The sequence below is a fragment of the Castor canadensis genome, chromosome 13, assembly GCF_047511655.1.
Source record: "Castor canadensis chromosome 13, mCasCan1.hap1v2, whole genome shotgun sequence".
In the NCBI taxonomy this organism is placed as follows: domain Eukaryota; kingdom Metazoa; phylum Chordata; class Mammalia; order Rodentia; family Castoridae; genus Castor; species Castor canadensis.
Genome location: NC_133398.1, coordinates 87,914,032 through 87,937,477, shown reverse-complemented (window position 1 = coordinate 87,937,477; position 23,446 = coordinate 87,914,032). Strand labels below are relative to the sequence as shown.

The following is a 23,446-nucleotide window of genomic DNA, read 5'->3' as shown; positions in this document are numbered from 1 at the left end:
ATCAATGACCTAATGATACATCTCAAACTCCTAGAAAAACAAGAACAAGCAAATCCCAAAACAAATAGAAGGAGAGAAATAATAAAAATAAGAGCTGAAATCAACGAAATAGAAACCAAAAAAACCATACAAAGAATTAATGAAACAAAAAGTTGGTTCTTTGAAAAAATAAACAAGATCGATAGACCCCTGGCAAACCTGACTAAAATGAGGAGAGAAAAAACCCAAATTAGTAGAATTAGGAATGCAAAAGGGGAGATAACAACAAACACCATGGAAGTCCAGGAAATCATCAGAGACTACTTTGAGAACCTATATTCAAATAAATTTGAAAATCTTAAAGAAATGGACAGATTTCTAGATACATATGATCATCCAAAACTGAACCAAGAGGAAATTAATCACCTGAATAGACCTATAACACAAAATGAAATGGAAGCAGCAATCAAGAGTCTCCCCAAAAAGAAAAGTCCAGGACCTGATGGTTTCTCTGCTGAATTCTATCAGACCTTTAAAGAAGAACTGATACCAACCCTCCTTAAACTGTTCCATGAAATAGAAAGGGAAGGAAAACTGCCAAACACATTTTATGAAGCCAGTATTACACTTATCCCCAAACCAGGCAAAGACACCTCCAAAAAGGAGAATTATAGGCCAATCTCCTTAATGAACATTGATGCAAAAATCCTCAACAAAATAATGGCAAACCGAATTCAGCAACACATCAAAAAGATTATTCACCACGACCAGGTAGGCTTCATCCCAGGGATGTGGGGGTGGCTCAACATACGAAAATCAATAAAGGTAATAAACCACATTAACAGAAGCAAAGACAAAAACCACTTGATCATCTCAATAGATGCAGAAAAAGCCTTTGATAAGATCCAACATCATTTCATGATAAAAGCTCTAAGAAAACTAGGAATAGAAGGAAAGTTCCTCAACATTATAAAAGCTATATATGACAAACCTACAGCCAGCATTATACTTAACGGAGAAAAATTAAAACCATTCCCTCTAAAATCAGGAACCAGACAAGGATGCCCACTATCTCCACTCCTATTCAACATAGTACTGGAATTCCTAGCCAGAGCAATTAGGCAAGAAGAAGGAATAAAAGGAATACAAGTAGGTAAAGAAACTGTCAAAATAGCCCTATTTGCAGACGACATGATCCTATACCTTAAAGACCCAAAAAACTCTACTCAGAAGCTTCTAGACATCATCAATAGCTATAGCAAGGTAGCAGGATATAAAATCAACATAGAAAAATCATTAGCATTTCTATACACTAGCAATGAACAAACTGAAAAAGAATATATGAAAACAATTCCATTTACAATAGCCTCAAAAAAAATCAAATACCTAGGTGTAAACCTAACAAAAGATGTGAAAGACCTCTACAAGGAAAACTATACACTTCTGAAGAAAGAGATTGAGGAAGACTATAGAAAGTGGAGAGATCTCCCATGCTCATGGATTGGTAGAATCAACATAGTAAAAATGTCAATACTCCCCAAAGTAATCTACATGTTTAATGCAATTCCCATCAAAATTCCAATAACATTCATTGAAGAGATTGAAAAATCTACTGTTAAATTTATATGGAAACACAGGAGGCCACGAATAGCCAAGGCAATACTCAGTCAAAAGAACAATGCAGGAGGTATCACAATACCTGACCTCAAACTATATTACAAAGCAGTAACAGTAAAAACAGCATGGTACTGGCACAAAGACAGACATGAAGACCAGTGGAACAGAATAGAAGATCCAGATATGAAGCCACACAACTATGAGCAACTTATCTTTGACAAAGGAGCTAAAAATATACGATGGAGAAATAGCAGCCTCTTCAACAAAAACTGCTGGGAAAACTGGTTAGCAGTCTGCAAAAAACTGAAACTAGATCCATGTATATCACCCTATACCAAGATTAACTCAAAATGGATCAATGATCTGAATATCAGACCCCAAACTCTTAAGTTGATACAAGAAAGAGTAGGAAATACTCTGGAGTTAGTAGGTATAGGTAAGAACTTTCTCAATGAAACCCCAGCAGCAAGCAACTAAGAGATAGCATAGATAAATGGGACCTCATAAAACTAAAAAGCTTCTGTTCATCAAAAGAAATGGTCTCTAAACTGAAGAGAACACCCACAGAGTGGGAGAAAATATTTGCCAACTATACATCACACAAAGGACTGATAACCAGAATATACAGGGAACTTAAAAAACTAAATTCTCCCAAAACTAATGAACCAATAAAGAAATGGGCATGTGAACTAAATAGAACTTTCTCAAAAGAAGAAATTCAAATGGCCAGAAAACACATGAAAAAATGCTCACCATCTCTAGCAATAAAGGAAATGCAAATTAAAACCACGCTAAGATTCCACCTCACCCCTGTTAGAATAGCCATCATCAGCAACACCACCAACAGGTGTTGGCGAGGATGCGGGGAAAAAGGAACCCTCTTACACTGCTGGTGGGAATGTAGACTAGTACAACCACTCTGGAAAAAAATCTGGAGGCTACTTAAAAAGCTGGACATCGATCTACCATTTGATCCAGCAATACCACTCTTGGGGATATACCCAAAAGAATGTGACACAGGTTACTCCAGAGGCTCCTGCACACTCATGTTAATTGCAGCACTATTCACAATAGCCAAGTTATGGAAATAGCCAAGATGCCCCACCACTGACGAATGGATTAAGAAAATGTGGTATCTATACACAATGGAATTTTATGCAGCCATGAAGAAGAACGAAATGTTATCATTCACTGGTAAATGGATGGAATTGGAGAACATCATTCTGAGTGAGGTTAGCCTGGCCCAAAAGACCAAAAATCGTATGTTCTCCCTCATATGTGGACATTAGATCAAGGGCAAACACAACAAAGGGATTGGACTTTGATCACATGATAAAGTGAGAGCACACAAGGGAGGTATGAGGATAGATAAGGCACCTCAAACACTAGATAGCATTTGTTGCCCTCAATGCAGAGAAACTAAAGCAGATACCTTAAAAGGAACTGAGGCCAATAGGAGAAGGGGACCAGGAACTAGAGAAAAGGTTAGACCAAGAAGAACTAACATAGAAGGAAACACACTTGCACAGGAAATCAATAGGAATCAACTCCTTGTACAGCTATTCTTATCTCAACTAGCAAAACCCCTTGTTCCTTCCTATTATTACTTATACTCTCTCTTCAACAAAATTAGAGATAAGGGCAAAATAGTTTCTGCCAGGTATTGAGGGGATGGGGGGAGGGGGGTGAGAAGGGAGGGGGAGGGGGCAGGGGGATAATGACCCAAGAATTGTATGCACATATGAATAATAAAAATAAATAAATATGTATATATAAATAAATAACTCTAAAAAAAGCTAGAATTGTTGAAATAAATATGCAGAATTATTAAGGTTCAAGAAATATTCAGTAAAGCAAAAGAAGAAATAAAGGAAACCATAGAAGCACTGTATAAACACCAAAGTGAAAGAGAGAACACAATGAATAAATGGATAAATGAACTCAGGACAAAAATAGACAACAATAAAGAAGAAAACTGCCAGGATATGGAAAACCTCAGAAAAAAGAACGAAACAGAACTGCAAAACAAAACGGAAGGCCAATCCAGCAGAATAGAACAAACAGAAGACAGAATCTCAGAACTTGAAGATGAAATGGTAATGAAAGGAAAAACAGAAGAACTATTAATTAAACAACTCAAGACCTGTGAAAAGAAAATGCAAGAACTCACTGACTCCATCAAAAGACCAAACTTGAGAATCATGGGCATCGAAGAAGGAGAAGAGGTGCAAGCGAAAGGAATGCGTAATATATTCAACAAAATTATAACGGAAAATTTCCCAAATCTAGAGAAAGATATTCCCATACACATGCAAGAGGCCTCCAGGACACCAAACAGACCAGATCAAAGTAGAACTACTCCACGACATATCATCATTAAAACAACAAGTTCAGAAACTAAGGAAAGAATATTGAAGGCTGTAAGAGAGAAAAAACAAGTAACATACAAAGGTAAACCCATCAAAATCACAGCAGACTTCTCAACAGAAACATTAAAAGCAAGAAGAGCGTGGGGTGAGATCTTCCGGGCACTGAATGAAAATAACTTCAACCCCAGGATACTCTACCCAGCAGAGCTATCATTCAAAATAGATGGAGCAATAAAAGTCTTCCATGATAAGCAGAAACTAAAACAATATGTGACCACAAAGCCACCATTACAAAAGATTCTGCAAGGGATCCTGCACACAGAAAGTGACACCCAACTTAACCATGAAAAGGCAGGCAGCACCAAACCACAGGATAAGAAAAAGCAAGACAGTAGAGAGTAACATCAAGTTAGGTACACACAATCAAACCTTCAAATAACTAAGACAACTAAATGGCAGGAATCACCACATACCTATCAGTACTAACACTTAATGTTAATGGACTTAATTCACCCATCAAAAGACACCGTTTGACAAAATGGATTAAAAAAGAAGATCCAACAATTTGTTGCTTACAGGAGACTCATCTCACCGACAGAAATAAGCATATGCTTAGGATGAAAGGCTGGAAGAAGATTTACCAAGCCAATGGCCCCCGAAAACAAGCAGGAGTAGCAATACTTATCTCTGATAAAGTAGACTTCAAACCTACATTGATCAAACGAGATAAAGAAGGACATTCCATACTAATAAAAGGGGAAATAGACCAAAAGGAAATAATAATCATCAATCTGTACGCACCCAATGTCAACGCACCCAATTTCAGCAAACATACCCTGAAAGACCTAAAAGCATATATAAACGCCAACACAGTGGTTGTGGGAGACTTTAACACTCCATTATCATCAATAGATAGGTCATCCAAACAAAAACTCAATAAAGAAATCCAAGATCTAAAATATGCAATAGATCAAGTGGACCTAGTAGATGTCTACAGAACATTTCATCCAACCTCTACACAATATACATTCTTCTCAGCAGCCCATGGAACCTTCTCCAAAATAGATCATATCCTAGGGCACAAAGCAAGCCTCAGCAAATATAAGAGAATAGAAATAATACTGTGCATACTATCTGACCACAATGCAGTAAAAGTAGAACTCAACAACAAAAGTAAAGACAAAAAACATGCAAACAGCTGGAAACTAAATAACTCACTACTTAATGAAGAATGGATCATCGATGCAAGAAAAGAGGAAATTAAAAAGTTCCTGGAAGTCAATGAAAATGAAAACACAACCTACCGGAACCTATGGGACACAGCTAAGGCAGTCTTGAGAGGAAAGTTTATAGCCATGAGTGCATATATTAAAAAGATTGAAAGATCCCAAATCAATGACCTAATGATACATCTCAAACTCCTAGAAAAACAAGAACAAGCAAATCCCAAAACAAATAGAAGGAGAGAAATAATAAAAATAAGAGCTGAAATCAACAAAATAGAAACCAAAAAAACCATACAAAGAATTAATGAAACAAAAAGTTGGTTCTTTGAAAAAATAAACAAGATCGATAGACCCCTGGCAAACCGGACTAAAATGAGGAGAGAAAAAACCCAAATTAGTAGAATTAGGAATGCAAAAGGGGAGATAACAACAAACACCATGGAAGTCCAGGAAATCATCAGAGACTACTTTGAGAACCTATATTCAAATAAATTTGAAAATCTTAAAGAAATGGACAGATTTCTAGATACATATGATCATCCAAAACTGAACCAAGAGGAAATTAATCACCTGAATAGACCTATAACACAAAATGAAATGGAAGCAGCAATCAAGAGTCTCCCCAAAAAGAAAAGTCCAGGACCTGATGGATTCTCTGCTGAATTCTATCAGACCTTTAAAGAAGAACTGATACCAACCCTCCTTAAACTGTTCCATGAAATAGAAAGGGAAGGAAAACTGCCAAACACATTTTATGAAGCCAGTATTACACTTATCCCCAAACCAGGCAAAGACACCTCCAAAAAGGAGAACTATAGGCCAATCTCCTTAATGAACATTGATGCAAAAATCCTCAACAAAATAATGGCAAACCGAATTCAGCAACACATCAAAAAGATTATTCACCACGACCAGGTAGGCTTCATCCCAGGGATGCGGGGGTGGCTCAACATACGAAAATCAATAAAGGTAATAAACCACATTAACAGAAGCAAAGACAAAAACCACTTGATCATCTCAATAGATGCAGAAAAAGCCTTTGATAAGATCCAACATCATTTCATGATAAAAGCTCTAAGAAAACCAGGAATAGAAGGAAAGTTCCTCAACATTATAAAAGCTATATATGACAAACCTACAGCCAGCATTATACTTAACGGAGAAAAATTAAAACCATTCCCTCTAAAATCAGGAACCAGACAAGGATGCCCACTATCTCCACTCCTATTCAACATAGTACTGGAATTCCTAGCCAGAGCAATTAGGCAAGAAGAAGGAATAAAAGGAATACAAATAGGTAAAGAAACTGTCAAAATAGCCCTATTTGCAGACGACATGATCCTATACCTTAAAGACCCAAAAAACTCTACTCAGAAGCTTCTAGACATCATCAATAGCTATAGCAAGGTAGCAGGATATAAAATCAACATAGAAAAATCATTAGCATTTCTATACACTAGCAATGAACAAACTGAAAAAGAATATATGAAAACAATTCCATTTACAATAGCCTCAAAAAAAATCAAATACCTAGGTGTAAACCTAACAAAAGATGTGAAAGACCTCTACAAGGAAAACTATACACTTCTGAAGAAAGAGATTGAGGAAGACTATAGAAAGTGGAGAGATCTCCCATGCTCATGGATTGGTAGAATCAACATAGTAAAAATGTCAATACTCCCCAAAGTAATCTACATGTTTAATGCAATTCCCATCAAAATTCCAATAACATTCATTGAAGAGATTGAAAAATCTACTGTTAAATTTATATGGAAACACAGGAGGCCACGAATAGCCAAGGCAATACTCAGTCAAAAGAACAATGCAGGAGGTATCACAATACCTGACCTCTAACTATATTACAAAGCAGTAACAATAAAAACAGCATGGTACTGGCACAAAGACAGACATGAAGACCAATGGAACAGAATAGAAGATCCAGATATGAAGCCACACAACTATGAGCAACTTATCTTTGACAAAGGAGCTAAAATATACGATGGAGAAATAGCAGCCTCTTCAACAAAAACTGCTGGGAAAACTGGTTCGCAGTCTGCAAAAACCTGAAACTAGATCCATGTATATCACCCTATACCAAGATTAACTCAAAATGGATCAAGGATCTGAATATCAGACCCCAAACTCTTAAGTTGATACAAGAAAGAGTAGGAAATACTCTGGAGTTAGTAGGTATAGGTAAGAACTTTCTCAATGAAACCCCAGCAGCAAGCAACTAAGAGATAGCATAGATAAATGGGACCTCATAAAACTAAAAAGCTTCTGTTCATCAAAAGAAATGGTCTCTAAACTGAAGAGAACACCCACAGAGTGGGAGAAAATATTTGCCAACTATACATCAGACAAAGGACTGATAACCAGAATATACAGGGAACTTAAAAAACTAAATTCTCCCAAAACTAATGAACCAATAAAGAAATGGGCATGTGAACTAAATAGAACTTTCTCAAAAGAAGAAATTCAAATGGCCAGAAAACACATGAAAAAATGCTCACCATCTCTAGCAATAAAGGAAATGCAAATTAAAACCACGCTAAGATTCCACCTCACCCCTGTTAGAATAGCCATCATCAGCAACACCACCAACAGGTGTTGGCGAGGATGCGGGGAAAAAGGAACCCTCTTACACTGCTGGTGGGAATGTAGACTAGTACAACCACTCTGGAAAAAAATCTGGAGGCTACTTAAAAAGCTGGACATCGATCTACCATTTGATCCAGCAATACCACTCTTGGGGATATACCCAAAAGAATGTGACACAGGTTACTCCAGAGGCTCCTGCACACTCATGTTAATTGCAGCACTATTCACAATAGCCAAGTTATGGAAACAGCCAAGATGCCCCACCACTGACGAATGGATTAAGAAAATGTGGTATCTATACACAATGGAATTTTATGCAGCCATGAAGAAGAACGAAATGTTATCATTCACTGGTAAATGGATGGAATTGGAGAACATCATTCTGAGTGAGGTTAGCCTGGCCCAAAAGACCAAAAATCGTATGTTCTCCCTCATATGTGGACATTAGATCAAGGGCAAACACAACAAAGGGATTGGACTTTGATCACATGATAAAGTGAGAGCACACAAGGGAGGTATGAGGATAGATAAGGCACCTCAAACACTAGATAGCATTTGTTGCCCTCAATGCAGAGAAACTAAAGCAGATACCTTAAAAGGAACTGAGGCCAATAGGAGAAGGGGACCAGGAACTAGAGAAAAGGTTAGACCAAGAAGAACTAACATAGAAGGAAACACACTTGCACAGGAAATCAATAGGAATCAACTCCTTGTACAGCTATTCTTATCTCAACTAGCAAAACCCCTTGTTCCTTCCTATTATTACTTATACTCTCTCTTCAACAAAATTAGAGATAAGGGCAAAATAGTTTCTGCCAGGTATTGAGGGGATGGGGGGAGGGGGGTGAGAAGGGAGGGGGAGGGGGCAGGGGGATAATGACCCAAGAATTGTATGCACATATGAATAATAAAAATAAATAAATATGTATATATAAATAAATAACTCTAAAAAAAGCTAGAATTGTTGAAATAAATATGCAGAATTATTAAGGTTCAAGAAATATTCAGTAAAGCAAAAGAAGAAATAAAGGAAACCATAGAAGCACTGTATAAACACCAAAGTGAAAGAGAGAACACAATGAATAAATGGATAAATGAACTCAGGACAAAAATAGACAACAATAAAGAAGAAAACTGCCAGGATATGGAAAACCTCAGAAAAAAGAACGAAACAGAACTGCAAAACAAAACGGAAGGCCAATCCAGCAGAATAGAACAAACAGAAGACAGAATCTCAGAACTTGAAGATGAAATGGTAATTAAAGGAAAAACAGAAGAACTATTAATTAAACAACTCAAGACCTGTGAAAAGAAAATGCAAGAACTCACTGACTCCATCAAAAGACCAAACTTGAGAATCATGGGCATCGAAGAAGGAGAAGAGGTGCAAGCGAAAGGAATGCGTAATATATTCAACAAAATTATAACGGAAAATTTCCCAAATCTAGAGAAAGATATTCCCATACACATGCAAGAGGCCTCCAGGACACCAAACAGACCAGATCAAAGTAGAACTACTCCACGACATATCATCATTAAAACAACAAGTTCAGAAACTAAGGAAAGAATATTGAAGGCTGTAAGAGAGAAAAAACAAGTAACATACAAAGGTAAACCCATCAAAATCACAGCAGACTTCTCAACAGAAACATTAAAAGCAAGAAGAGCGTGGGGTGAGATCTTCCGGGCACTGAATGAAAATAACTTCAACCCCAGGATACTCTACCCAGCAGAGCTATCATTCAAAATAGATGGAGCAATAAAAGTCTTCCATGATAAGCAGAAACTAAAACAATATGTGACCACAAAGCCACCATTACAAAAGATTCTGCAAGGGATCCTGCACACAGAAAGTGACACCCAACTTAACCATGAAAAGGCAGGCAGCACCAAACCACAGGATAAGAAAAAGCAAGACAGTAGAGAGTAACATCAAGTTAGGTACACACAATCAAACCTTCAAATAACTAAGACAACTAAATGGCAGGAATCACCACATACCTATCAGTACTAACACTTAATGTTAATGGACTTAATTCACCCATCAAAAGACACCGTTTGACAAAATGGATTAAAAAAGAAGATCCAACAATTTGTTGCTTACAGGAGACTCATCTCACCGACAGAAATAAGCATATGCTTAGGATGAAAGGCTGGAAGAAGATTTACCAAGCCAATGGCCCCCGAAAACAAGCAGGAGTAGCAATACTTATCTCTGATAAAGTAGACTTCAAACCTACATTGATCAAACGAGATAAAGAAGGACATTCCATACTAATAAAAGGGGAAATAGACCAAAAGGAAATAATAATCATCAATCTGTACGCACCCAATGTCAACGCACCCAATTTCAGCAAACATACCCTGAAAGACCTAAAAGCATATATAAACGCCAACACAGTGGTTGTGGGAGACTTTAACACTCCATTATCATCAATAGATAGGTCATCCAAACAAAAACTCAATAAAGAAATCCAAGATCTAAAATATGCAATAGATCAAGTGGACCTAGTAGATGTCTACAGAACATTTCATCCAACCTCTACACAATATACATTCTTCTCAGCAGCCCATGGAACCTTCTCCAAAATAGATCATATCCTAGGGCACAAAGCAAGCCTCAGCAAATATAAGAGAATAGAAATAATACCGTGCATACTATCTGACCACAATGCAGTAAAAGTAGAACTCAACAACAAAAGTAAAGACAAAAAACATGCAAACAGCTGGAAACTAAATAACTCACTACTTAATGAAGAATGGATCATCGATGCAAGAAAAGAGGAAATTAAAAAGTTCCTGGAAGTCAATGAAAATGAAAACACAACCTACCGGAACCTATGGGACACAGCTAAGGCAGTCTTGAGAGGAAAGTTTATAGCCATGAGTGCATATATTAAAAAGATTGAAAGATCCCAAATCAATGACCTAATGATACATCTCAAACTCCTAGAAAAACAAGAACAAGCAAATCCCAAAACAAATAGAAGGAGAGAAATAATAAAATTAAGAGCTGAAATCAACAAAATAGAAACCAAAAAAACCATACAAAGAATTAATGAAACAAAAAGTTGGTTCTTTGAAAAAATAAACAAGATCGATAGACCCCTGGCAAACCGGACTAAAATGAGGAGAGAAAAAACCCAAATTAGTAGAATTAGGAATGCAAAAGGGGAGATAACAACAAACACCATGGAAGTCCAGGAAATCATCAGAGACTACTTTGAGAACCTATATTCAAATAAATTTGAAAATCTTAAAGAAATGGACAGATTTCTAGATACATATGATCATCCAAAACTGAACCAAGAGGAAATTAATCACCTGAATAGACCTATAACACAAAATGAAATGGAAGCAGCAATCAAGAGTCTCCCCAAAAAGAAAAGTCCAGGACCTGATGGATTCTCTGCTGAATTCTATCAGACCTTTAAAGAAGAACTGATACCAACCCTCCTTAAACTGTTCCATGAAATAGAAAGGGAAGGAAAACTGCCAAACACATTTTATGAAGCCAGTATTACACTTATCCCCAAACCAGGCAAAGACACCTCCAAAAAGGAGAACTATAGGCCAATCTCCTTAATGAACATTGATGCAAAAATCCTCAACAAAATAATGGCAAACCGAATTCAGCAACACATCAAAAAGATTATTCACCACGACCAGGTAGGCTTCATCCCAGGGATGCGGGGGTGGCTCAACATACGAAAATCAATAAAGGTAATAAACCACATTAACAGAAGCAAAGACAAAAACCACTTGATCATCTCAATAGATGCAGAAAAAGCCTTTGATAAGATCCAACATCATTTCATGATAAAAGCTCTAAGAAAACTAGGAATAGAAGGAAAGTTCCTCAACATTATAAAAGCTATATATGACAAACCTACAGCCAGCATTATACTTAACGGAGAAAAATTAAAACCATTCCCTCTAAAATCAGGAACCAGACAAGGATGCCCACTATCTCCACTCCTATTCAACATAGTACTGGAATTCCTAGCCAGAGCAATTAGGCAAGAAGAAGGAATAAAAGGAATACAAATAGGTAAAGAAACTGTCAAAATAGCCCTATTTGCAGACGACATGATCCTATACCTTAAAGACCCAAAAAACTCTACTCAGAAGCTTCTAGACATCATCAATAGCTATAGCAAGGTAGCAGGATATAAAATCAACATAGAAAAATCATTAGCATTTCTATACACTAACAATGAACAAACTGAAAAAGAATATATGAAAACAATTCCATTTACAATAGCCTCAAAAAAAATCAAATACCTAGGTGTAAACCTAACAAAAGATGTGAAAGACCTCTACAAGGAAAACTATACACTTCTGAAGAAAGAGATTGAGGAAGACTATAGAAAGTGGAGAGATCTCCCATGCTCATGGATTGGTAGAATCAACATAGTAAAAATGTCAATACTCCCCAAAGTAATCTACATGTTTAATGCAATTCCCATCAAAATTCCAATAACATTCATTAAAGAGATTGAAAATCTACTGTTAAATTTATATGGAAACACAAGAGGCCACGAATAGCCAAGGCAATACTCAGTCAAAAGAACAATGCAGGAGGTATCACAATACCTGACCTCAAACTATATTACAAAGCAGTAACAATAAAAACAGCATGGTACTGGCACAAAGACAGACATGAAGACCAGTGGAACAGAATAGAAGATCCAGATATGAAGCCACACAACTATGAGCAACTTATCTTTGACAAAGGAGCTAAAAATATACGATGGAGAAATAGCAGCCTCTTCAACAAAAACTGCTGGGAAAACTGGTTAGCAGTCTGCAAAAAACTGAAACTAGATCCATGTATATCACCCTATACCAAGATTAACTCAAAATGGATCAAGGATCTTAATATCAGACCCCAAACTCTTAAGTTGATACAAGAAAGAGTAGGAAATACTCTGGAGTTAGTAGGTATAGGTAAGAACTTTCTCAATTAAACCCCAGCAGCACAGCAACTAAGAGATAGCATAGATAAATGGGACCTCATAAAACTAAAAAGCTTCTGTTCATCAAAAGAAATGGTCTCTAAACTGAAGAGAACACCCACAGAGTGGGAGAAAATATTTGCCAACTATACATCAGACAAAGGACTGATAACCAGAATATACAGGGAACTTAAAGAACTAAATTCTCCCAAAACTAATGAACCAATAAAGAAATGGGCATGTGAACTAAATAGAACTTTCTCAAAAGAAGAAATTCAAATGGCCAGAAAACACATGAAAAAATGCTCACCATCTCTAGCAATAAAGGAAATGCAAATTAAAACCACACTAAGATTCCACCTCACCCATGTTAGAATAGCCATCATCAGCAACACCACCAACAGGTGTTGGCGAGGATGCGGGGAAAAAGGAACCCTCTTACACTGCTGGTGGGAATGTAGACTAGTACAACCACTCTGGAAAAAAATTTGGAGGCTTCTTAAAAAGCTGGACATCGATCTACCATTTGATCCAGCAATACCACTCTTGGGGATATACCCAAAAGACTATTACTCCAGAGGCACCTGCACATCCATGTTTATTGCTGCACTATTCACAATAGCCAAGTTATGGAAACAGCCAAGATGCCCCACCAGCGACGAATGGATTAAGAAAATGTGGTATCTATACACAATGGAATTTTATGCAGCCATGAAGAAGAACGAAATGTTATCATTCGCTGGTAATTGGATGGAATTGGAGAACATCATTCTGAGTGAGGTTAGCCTGGCCCAAAAGACTAAAAATCGTATGTTCTCCCTCATATGTGGACATTAGATCAAGGGCAAACACAACAAGGGGATTGGACTATGAGCACATGATAAAAGCGAGAGCACACAAGGGAGGGCTGAGGATAGGTAAGACACCTCAAAAACTAGCTAGCATTTGTTGCCCTTAATGCAGAGAAACTAAAGCAGATACCTTAAAGCAACTGAGGCCAATAGGAAAAGGGAACCACGAACTAGAGAAAAGGTTAGATCAAAAAGAATTAACCTAGAAGGCAACACCCACACACAGTAAATTAATGTGAGTCAATGCCCTGTATAGCTATCCTTATCTCAACCAGCAAAACCCCTTGTTCCTTCCTATTATTACTTATACTCTCTCTACAACAAAATTAGAGATAAGGGCAAAATAGTTTCTGCTGGGTATTGAGGGGGGTGAGCGGGAGGGAGTGGAGTGGGTGGTAAGGGAGGGGGTGGGGGCAGGGGGGAGAAATGAACCAAGCCTTGTATGCACATGTGAATAATAAAAGAAAAAAGGAAAAAAAAATAAATAAATAAAAGAAAAATACTTCATCCTCTGGCAGTTAGTGAATTTTGTGGAGAGATGCATATATATATACCATTTGTTTACAAAAAAGCCAGAAGAATTTTACCAGCTTTGTTGTTCTCCCTTGTAAACTTTGTCAAAATTATATTTTCAAGTGGTGTGTAATTTGAAGCATATTTCCTCAAAACATTGTACCAAGAAATATTCCTGCTTCACCAACAAGATGATCATCTTGCTAGTTCACGACAAGTTTATGCATACTGATTGTGTTATTGGTGTACTCTCTAATGCAATGCCAGTTCATAACTGAAATGACTTTATTTCTTTGCCATCCAGCTCATAGGTCATAGGTCTGTGTGTCTGTACTTTGAGGAATAATTGGGCCATTTTTGTTTTGGTCAGCTGTTGAAAAAACATATGTAGTAAATTTTAAATTATAGTATTTTTTATTTGGATGTTGATTTTAATTTTAGATAAGCTGGCAAATATGATTTAAGAAATATCAGATCTCTGCTTTTTCATTAAATAATACAAATAATGAGTTTGATGTGTTAGGTTGTTTTTGCACGAGAGAGTTACTAAGGTAGAAATTCTAATGTTTAACTTATGTAATGAGACATAATTTCTTTTTCTCTCTCCTGTCTTCCCCTCTCCCTCCCTCTTTCCCTCCCTCCCCCCCTCCCTTTCTCCCTCCCCACCCCTTTCCTTCTTCTCCTCTCCTAGCATAATTATGTTAACTTCTCTTATGTGGATATCAAACAGTGAAGTGATGGAATCAGAAAACAAATAATCTATATCATTTATTACATCTGATTTGAGACTTGCTTCCATATTGTTGCCTTAAAGGTATTAAATTGGATGACCTTTAGGATATAGTTGTTAAAAAGAGAAGAAAAACTAAGACTGTTTTTAATGTCAGTGCAAAATTTCTGTGAAACTTGGCCCAGGCTCTAAAGTTTAGAAGGGAATTATTTAATAAATGTAATCTGTTCCTTTTTTTTTTGAAAAGGATCAATCTCTTTCCCTATCTTTCAATAGTAAAAATAATTCCCTCTACCCAAAAAAAAAAAAACACCTTTGCACCAATTAACACTGGTGCTACATAAACAAAAACTCTTCAAATTCTTTCAAGAAAACCATAGTAGGCACTAGATTGAAATTCATTAACTCCTTTTCCTCACTAATTATGTGGCAAGTGAAAATATCTGACCTAATGAAACCCTGGTTAAATCTAATGATTTGCAATTATAGCCCTACCACAGAAGCTAAGCGTGTCTAATAGAAAAATCACAACCATGAAGCCCGACTTCACTTTAAATAAATGTCTACATTGGCTCCTCAGTGCTGCTGGGAAATCTTACCACACTCTCAAGTTAATTCCCTAGAAGACAAATAGACATTCCTGTTCTCCTCTCTTACCATACATTAACGCCACCTACTTCCACCATCACTCTCACTTAAACTTGCTTCCTACTCAATTAGAAAATCATCAGAAGGGAGCTCCCAAATGCACCCGCTTCTCATCTTCATGCATGTGTTATCTACTCCCTCTGCCTTCCCTCCTATTGTTACTATGAATAAATGGTTTAAGCTGCTACCAAAACTCATACAATCTGGTATCATTTTCTCTCATTTGATCTAATACATTAATGTAGTGCTTGCACTTTCTCTACCTCCCCCTTCTAATGGAGACTTCTCCCTTTAGTGTATCATTCTCAAAATGATAGAAACATGTTGTCATTTCTGCTCTTTAAAAAGTCTTGACCCCCATTGCTTCTTTTAAATACAGCACCATTCTCTCTAGCTTTTTATGACAAATGGCTTTAAAATAGGCTCTCATTTTTCTCTCCCCACTTTTTCCAGAGCCCATGCCAAACAAACTTTTGCCCTGATATTTCACTAAAACCACTCTGCTCAAGGTTACCAATTGCCTTGTTGCGCAGTAAAATGGTGAATTCCCATGATTCACCTTATGCAAACACAGCATACTGGTAGAATTTTTACACAGTTGATCAAACCCTTTTTCAAACACTTTCTTCACATTGTTTCCAGGGTATTTGACTTCTCTGACACCAGATAAGGTTTTTGTATTAGTTCCTCTGGAGTGGGGACATCAAACACTTTCATGTTTTGGGTTTTCTACCTCCTCCTATATCTCCCATATGTGCACTCCCTATTTTTCTCCTATTTTTTCCTTCTATCTCACACAACTAGTCTTTCTCTGTTACCTTTCCTGATTATTCCTAATTACCTTCACTTCTTAATGTTAAGGGATCCAGGCCTCAGTCTTTGAACTCTCTCTTTTGTATTAGATACAAAAAGTTTTGACTTTAAATACTGTTTATTCACAGGTGATTCCCTAATTCATATCTTATATATCTAGTTTAGACCACTTTCTGAACCACCAACTCTAACATCCTTAATTCTTAGCTGGCATTTATACTTGGATATAGGCATCTTACCACATCAAAACATAAATAAACAAATAAATAGACTCTTGTTCTTATTTATAAAGGCTGACATTATAAGCCTCCACCAATATCTAGTTTGCCTCTACAAGACACATGAATGATAATACTTGGTAAGGACACAGGACTTATTCTGGCCAGTTCAATGTGGACAAAATTTCCATGCATCACTGGGCACTGATATTTATCTGTCCATTCTTTCATCAGAGTATCTTATGCTTTCAAAATATGTCCCGAACCCAAGCACATTTTACTGCACTTCAAAAAATACTGGCAAGAAGATATAAAAAGGCAAACCACAGACTGGGAGAGAATGTTTAAAATCTGATGAAGGATTTTATACAGGAACATATAAAATTTTCAATGTTCATCAGTTCGTAAAGTAAATTACCAAATTTTTTTTAAATGAGAAAAAGATTTAGTAGATATCTTGACAAAGAAGACATAAGTAAGAAATGGTCTTTAAACTACAGAGATTACCCACAGAGTGGGAGAAAATATTTGCAGCTATACATCAGACAAGGGACTGATAACCAGAATATGCAGAACTTAAGAAACTAAACTCTCCTGAAATCAATGAACCAATTAAAAAATGAGAAACTGAACAAAACACAACTTTCTCAAAAGACGAAATTCATATGGCCATAAAACACATGAAAAAATGCTCACCATCTCTAGCCATAAGGTACATGCAAATCAAAACCACATTAAGATTACACCTCACCTCTGTTAGAATAGCCATCATCAAAAACACCTCCAACAACAGGTGTTGGCAAGGATATGGGGAAAAAGGAACCCTCGTACACTGCTGGTTGGAATGAAAGCTGCTGGAACCACTCTGAAAAAAATTGGGGGCTTATTAAGAATCTAAACACAGACCTGCCATTTTATCCAGCAATCCCACTCCCGGGGATATACCCAAAGAAATACAACACAGGTTATTCCAGAGGCACCTGTACACCCAATATTTTTGCAGCACTATTCACAATAGCCAAATTATAGAAACAACCAAGATGCCCCAAGACTGATGAATGGATCAAGAAAATGTGATACTTGTACACAATGGAATTTTACTCAGCAATGAAGAATGAAATCTTATCATTTGCAGGTAAATGGATGGAACTGGAGAACATCATTCTAAGTGAGGTAAGCCAGGCTCAGAAGACCAAAAATCATATGTTCTCCCTCATATGTGGACTTTAGATCTAGGGCAAATGAAGCAATGTGGTTTCACTTGGATCACATGACAAAGGGAGAGCACATACGGGAGGTATAGGAGGAGGTAGAAAACACAAAACATGAAAGCATTTGATGTCCCTACTCTAGAGGAACTATTACAAAAACATTAAAGTGACAGAGGTTAACATGAGAAGGGGATCAGGAACCAGTGTAAAGATCAGTTAGAGATGAGTTGACATGGGTTGTAACACATGTGTACATGAAAGCAATGCTAGGAATATTTCTGTATAGCTATCCTTAACTCAACTAGCAAAAATGCTTTGTTTTCCTTATTATGCCTATGTCTTTTCTCCAACAAAATTAGAGATAAGGGCAGAACAGTTTCCACCTGGAAACTATACCTGGAAGTGAGGGGTGTAGGGGGGAGAAGATGGGGGAGAGGGGCAGGGGGGAAAAATGACCCAAACAATATTTGCACATGTGAATAAATGAATAATTTTTAAAAGGTGTTGAATATTATTAGTCACTGGGAAATGCAAATTAAATTAAATCCACAATGTGAAAGTACTACACACATGCATTACAATGGCAAAAGTGAAAGGGCTGACAATACCAAGTGCTGACTAGGTTGTGGAGCATAGAACTCTCATTCCAGAATAGCTGGAAGGTAAAATAGTATAGCCACTAGGAGATGAGTTTGGAAATTTCTTTAAAAGATGTACATATATCTGTTGTAATAAAAGACAAGTGCTTGAATTTTTATGGAAACTGTCTACTTAAGAAGATATTCAAAGGATAGTATAATTATATATACATGATTCTTCCTTGGTCAAAGGTATTAAAATATAATCTTATTAAATGGCACAGCCATTCTGTTCCTTGATATTCCTGAGAGATATGTGAGTATATATGCAAAGATTTTATATAAATGTTTATAGCCCAAAACTACAAAGTACACAAAAGTCCACCACCAGGTGAATGGGTAAACAAATCTTATCTATACAAAAACTACTACTCAGCAATAAAAAGTTCTCTCTCAACTATTAATAAGCACAATACAGATGAATCTCTAACTAATTATGGTGAATAAAAGAAGCCAGAAATGAAAAACTTAAAACAAAAAAGTGAACATTCTATTATTCCATTATGTAAAACTCTAGAATATGGAAAGTAACTTTTAGTGACAGAAAACACACTAGTGGTTGTCTTGGGAAGAAGGGTGCTGAAAAGGGCAGGAGGAAAGGATGTTAAAGTGACCCAGGAAACTTTGGAAGGTGCTATGACTTTAATATATCCCCCACATGAGGTGTGGTGACACATGCCTATAGTTCCAGCTACTTGGGAGAATAAGGCAGGAGTTCAGGGCCAGCCTGGGCAACATAGTGAGGCCCTCATTTCAAAAAAACAAATAAAAGATAAATGTTTCCCCCCAAAATCATGTGCTGGAAACTTACTCTGTAGTTTTGGAGGTGGAGCCTAGTAGGAGGTGTTTAAGGACAGGAGAGTTGCACTCTCAAGAGCTTGAGGTTGTAAGTTTGCTGTCTTGCTCTCTCATATATTATTCTCTCTTACCTTTTCACCTTCAGCATGGGAGGATGCAGCAAGTGGACCTCACAGATGCAGGACCTTCAACCCTGGACTTTTCTACCTCTGGAACTATAAGAAAGAGATCTGTTCTTTATAAATTATCTAGTTTCAGGTATCTGTTAAAGCAGCACAAAATGGGGAGAGGAGAGGTGATAGATATACTTACTGTCTTCATTATAGTGATGATTTCACAGGTGTAAACATGTTTGTTTAAATTTGTACAGTTAATTATATGTAAACAATATTCCAACAAACCTATTGTTAAAAAATAATACAGAATGTACCCTAATTATTTTTAGAAAGAATAAAATGGACGAAAATTAAGATAGCAGCTAAGAAAGCAGAATCCTATGAATGGACTGAAGTGGAACCCACCGTATTTCACCTCAGAGCAGTTCTTTTTCTTGAATAAGAAAACATGTGTGTAAAAGGAGGGATGACCTATATCACAAAGGAAAGTGCCTCAATATGAAGTCATAGTGTCTTTCAACCAAGGAGGAAAAAGCATATAAATAACTCCTGAAATTGTTACCCTATACATAAACACAATTGTTTTGCCACAATCCCATAACAGGTGGATAATCTCTTTGGACTCACCATAGAAACCTGCCCTAATTTCTCATTTTTATGTCATCTTCACTTGCCATTAACATACTGAATAATTTTCCTACCAATTTAGCTTACCACAAACTAAGAGAAATGGGTATAGTGGGTTCCCTCAGTTCTATGAATCTTGTATGGACTTCTCTAACTTTTGTCTTCCAATTTCCTACTGAGGTAAAATATTACCATCTCTACTTCATTCATCCCCCTTGCTTTTCTCTTTGGAACACTAAATTCCACTCATCAGCATCAATTTGAATATGATCCTGACAAATGATTACAACCACTTCTTTCATAAGTCACTATGGCTATGAGCTTTCCACAATATGACTCCTTTATGTTCAGAACAGTTTTGAGCAAAATAACAGCACAGCATGAACTTACATCAGTTTTAAAATCACTACAGAAGACACAGGGGGAGGCATGCAACCTACTGTCTGCAAACTGAAAAATAAAAGAATCAAATTGTAAATAGTTCCTGTTTTTAAATTAAAATGGCATTTCACTACTTTCATTCTAAAATAGCAGAGCTGAACAAATAAAAGTAAGAGAGTGTTTATTGGTGCACATTCCCTGTTGAGTTTAGACAATTTTATGTGCGGCACCATGGGTTATACGATGCACCAAATGCACAGGCTTCCGTGATTTTTTTTGAAGTTCGTCAAGCTCTGATTACTCAGTTCCAAAAAGAGTCCAGTTGCAGTGAGTGCAGTGACCAAAAGATAACCAAAACAGTTCATCACTTGGTAAATGTATATGGTCTTAAATTATTCTCAGGTAAAATAAAAATCTTTCTCAGGTACTGGCCTACTGCAGCTGCTGGAGACTGTCACTGGAACTGGGCTGGAGGGGGTGCTGAGGGAGAGGTCATGAGGAAGAGGTCATGAGGAAGAGGAGGGAGTTCAAACGCACAGCCCTGCGCTCCTCCCTCATGCAACTGCGATTTGGAGGCTGCTGGTGTAACCGCTACCTTTGTTCAATGTGCTTTGTTCCTAGCGTTGTCCCTCACACAGCAGCACTCAGGCAGGCCCGTCCCTGTCACCTGACCCTCCTTCAGCTTCTGCCCAGGAGGATACAGGCCTGGACTTGCGCTTTGAGCAGGAAGAGGAGCAGCGGGGTCTGGGGGCGGCATGGGATGAGGAACTGCTGCAGGACACAGTGCTTCAGTATGCTCCTTACCAAAGGCAGTGGCTGCAGCATGTATGAGGTGGCGTGGGATCCAAGTATCTTAGAACGTCCTCAAGAGGCGAGCATTTAACAATAGAATTTGAGAATCTAATAGGAAGTGATGGAGGGGAGAGCCCAGGAAGCAGTCACAGGTCTCTTACCAAGGAAGAAATTGTCCACTTAGGAGAGAGGCATTAAGATTCTATTGCTGAAAAACAGAAAGATCTTGATAAGAAAACCCAAAGAAGAGTTAGCCTTATAGAAGAGAAGTTAAGGCTAGAAACAAGAAGCTTTATAGCTGCACAGCATGAAGCAGCCAGAGCAGGAAAGCAGCGAAAGCTCTGGGAGCAAGAAAGGCAGAGTTGGCAGCAGTGTCATCCTTCCAGCGGTGGAGATTACCAAAATTCAGGACAAGAAGACGACTTTGAATCTTGTTTGAGAAATATAAAGTCATGGCATGAAGTTTTTCGAAGTAGCAGACTCTCGTCGGATATCATAGTATTGACACCAAATACAGAAAGCAGCTGTGACTTAATGTCCAAAACCAAGTCAATCATCAGAAATGACGACAGCACATCCTTAGATCCAGAGTGGGAAGATGAAGAAGGAGTGAATAGAATGCTTCCAATGAGAGAATGTTCCAAGACAGAGGAAGCCATTGTCTGGGTGGCACTAAGTACAGCAGCAAGAAGACGGGAAGTAACCCTACTCAGCCTCGGATGATATGAACGGCTGCAGTGGGAGAAAGACTTTGTTTGTGCTGAAATGGACGACAATGGCAATGCGGAATATTATGGATTTGTGAATCCTGTACTGGAACTGTCTGATTCTGGCGTAAGCTGCCTGTTGCAGACCAAGAGATTCAATAGGATAAAATTGTGTGATCCTGTTTATCAGTTCTGACCAAATGTTAAAAGAAAAAAAACTAGAATGCATAAATGGTGTGCTGAGCTTTTTTGTAAGGGGGAGGTTAAAAAAAAAACCCTGTAAATGCTTATTTTATTAGAAATGAGTAGGACTGATAGGCTAGATCTGAACTGCTTCAGAATTAAGGGCAATTTTATCATCTGTCTTCTGCTTTTCAAGACCAACTTAATGGGTCTGTCATGTTATGGATTCAATTATTTTAACTCTATAGCATTGCTGCTTGCTCTTGTATATTTTCACATTTAAAAAGTTTTTAAATTTACTTCGAATGCTTTACTAGGCCTGTTTTATATTTTCTAACTGTGAAAATGATAAAGTATTTTTTGTTACTTCTCAGAAGATGTGAAGGGGACATGAGAAGAGTGGTCAGGTTATATTTATAATAGTATTCCCTCTCCCAGCATTAGTTATTTCTATGACTTCTTTAAACTTTGATATCTAATAGCACAATTAACTTGAATAGATAACTCTAAGAAATGCTGAAATATCGCTGTCTTTCTATACCTATTACATACCTAGTATGAGGATGTTAATTCAGTCTGAACAAAAAATAATATGAAAATAAACTTTCAGAATGTGAACATTTTAAGTTGATAATAATTAAAAATATTATTTAAAAATGTGTGTATTTGTGTCATTCACTTCCTTTTACATGGCAGTGTATTGGCTTTAAATGAAGTTTTTAGCTGTTATTTTAAAATTTTTTCTATATTTCCAATGAGTGATCTTAGAAAGAATTTACACGGAACATAGAATATTTAAGAAAGGAAAATGTTAAAAGGTAATATAGGTATCTCAATGTAAGTAAAGTCCTTTCTAGTATGAAAGGTTCCATTGATTTTATCACACTTTCCTTCGCCTTTATAGTACAAGGTGTTTTAATGAGTATATCAGTATATGTAACTGCATTTTGTTATAGACAATTAACTTTTCCCTATCAATACGAAAAGCCAAGGATATAAAATACTCCCTGATTGCTTTCCTTGATTTGGCTGCCCATCAAGTGTTGTTTCAGTTAAGCAAACTGTTTTTTGATTCTCCTTAGTATGCTTTTCTTTCCTTCTCTTGCAAGTGATACTACATGTTCTCAAAAAGAAGGAAGTTCCAGATATAAATGGCAACTAAAGTTCTTGCTGTAATTAAAAAAAATCATGTAGCCTTTTCAATATTTGAACTGCTAGACAATGACATCTGTAGTTTTTATACTTTTTTATCTCATAGAAATAAATATGACACTTTAATATGTAAATATAACACATTAGGTAATGCTACCATTTATATCTGTCTTAATGTAACATAATTTAAGTTGTGGTATTCTATTCACATTGCCTGTGCTAATGCTTTGTAAAGTTTATACACATCAGATGTACATTTTTGGTATGGCATAAGCTACTACTGTAATGTTTCTTGGCTTTTTGTTCATAAAGAATTTT

The 23,446-nt window shown here is 36.9% G+C and overlaps 1 pseudogene; it reads left to right on the top strand.

The window, feature by feature from the left end:
• Positions 1-21,054: 21,054 nt before the first annotated feature.
• Positions 21,055-21,989, top strand: LOC109677644 (AP-1 complex-associated regulatory protein pseudogene; annotated as a pseudogene).
• Positions 21,990-23,446: the final 1,457 nt, after the last annotated feature.